The following is a 2,321-nucleotide window of genomic DNA, read 5'->3' as shown; positions in this document are numbered from 1 at the left end:
GGTTAGTGAGATATTAGAAAGGAAGAGAGATAGACAGAATGGTAGCATGCGTCTGTTTATGTATTTGTATGTATGTATATGTATGTGTGTGTGTGTATGACGAAGAAGGAATTAGAGTGAGTTAGAAAAAGACAAAGAGAGAGAGAGAGAGAGAGAGATTTAAGACATAGTTCAGGAGGATGATATAGAAATTAGAGAGGAGGGTTAGTGAGATATTAGAAAGGAAGAGAGATAGACAGAATGGTAGCATGCGTCTGTTTATGTATTTGTATGTATGTATATGTATGTGTGTGTGTGTATGTGCACGTGTGTGCATGTGTTTACGTGAAGCTTCTACTAGGAAAGGGTGAAAGAATGAAAAGAGTGAAAGAGGAATAAAGGTGAGGAAATGGATGAGAGAACCACTGGAAAGAAAGAGAAAACCCCGAGACAGAAAATGATAGGAGAAAAGGAGAGATGAGTGAATGAAAGAGAGCGAGATGGAAAAGCAGGAGAGAAGTAAAAACAAGGTGAGGAATGAGAAAACCAATCGGGGACAGACAGAAATGAGAGACAAGACGTTGAGCATAGGAACAGAAGAGTGAGTGTGAGATAGACAGTGGTGTGATGAGGGGTGATAGATGATAAAAGAACTAATTATACAGGAAGAATCAGAGAGGGGCTCGGTGAGGAACAGAGAGAGAGACAGACAGACAGAGACAGATACAGAGACAGACAGAAAAATAGAGAATAGGAAAGTGAGAGGGAGGGAGGTGTGTGTGATAGAGTTAGGGAAGTAGTGTTGGCTAATTAAAGACGTTAATTCATTAAGAAGAAACAAACACTAATCAACTGTGTACCTCTAACATCAAATCATCATCTACTTCACATCTTCTTTTTGTTGTTGTTGTTGTTCTTCTTCTTCTTCTTCTTCTTCTTCTTCTTCTTCTTCTTCTTCTTTTTCTACCACTTCTTTTTCTATTACTACTACTACTACTACTACTACTACTACTACTACTACTACTACTACTACTACTACTACTACTATTACGTTTCTTCTTTTTTCTCCTTTCGTCCTAGTCCCCTTCCTAATTTCTCTTTCTGTGTTGAAGTTTTCCCTTGTCCTTCCTTCCTTCCTTTCTTTCTCTCTAAAGTAAACAACTGTTTATCACGTGTCTGCAAAAACGAGTGGCAATGCAAACAGATCAGCATGCACAGGCGCGCGCATACACACATACACACACACACGCACACGCGCACACGCACGCGTGCACGCACAGTCATAAGCACCAACATGCAGGGGGAAACACATAATCAGATTATAAACACATACATGTATGCAATACGTAAACACCTATATACAGACGCAAATATTCACAAATATATATGTCACAAACACACACATATGCATATATAAATGAATATATATATATGCATGCATATACAAATACATATATATGCATATATTTATACATCCACACTTGTATATATATATATATATATATATATATATATATATATATATATGTATGTGTGTGTATGTGTGTGTATGTGTGTGTGTGTGTGTGTGTGTATACATATATATACATATATATACATATATATATATATATATATACATATATATACATATATATATATATACATATATATATATATACATATATATATATATATGTATGTATATATATGCATGTGCACACAAGCACATACACATTCAAATAGAGAAAACAGCACCCTAAATGCAGTTTCCATCCTTTACCCCGACCCCCATTCTGCTATCCCTATTATTCATATCATTACCCCTGTCCTTGCTGTGGTCGATCATAATAGTCTTGGTGGTGGTCACAATGAGATCCATGATGATAACGATGATAAAAAAAAAGCTAATGTTGTTGATGATGATGCTAGTGGTGATGCTGTGGGTGACAGGAATGATAATGATGAGGTTGATGATGATGTTGTTACGGTTGTCTTGTTGATCTTAACTTCTAAGCATATTTCCTCATTTATATATTTACGTTTTCTTGTTTGTACGTTTGCGCGTGCGCGCCTATGCGTATACGTATGCACCAATAAATGTTACTGATGTGCTCAGTGAATCTTGATATACATATACATTTATACGTATTAAATATGGATGTCTGTATACGTGTGTCACACATCCAGACACATGCACGTACACAAACAAACACACACATATATATATATATATACACATATACGCACACGTAAATATGTGTGTGCATACATATGTGTACGTGTACATGGTTGTACATGGTTGCTTTTATTTTCGTATATGTACACGAAAATAAAATACACACACACACACACACACACAC

The sequence above is a fragment of the Octopus bimaculoides genome, chromosome 10 (genome assembly GCF_001194135.2).
Source record: "Octopus bimaculoides isolate UCB-OBI-ISO-001 chromosome 10, ASM119413v2, whole genome shotgun sequence".
Taxonomy (NCBI): domain Eukaryota; kingdom Metazoa; phylum Mollusca; class Cephalopoda; order Octopoda; family Octopodidae; genus Octopus; species Octopus bimaculoides.
This window is presented reverse-complemented; position numbering follows the sequence as displayed.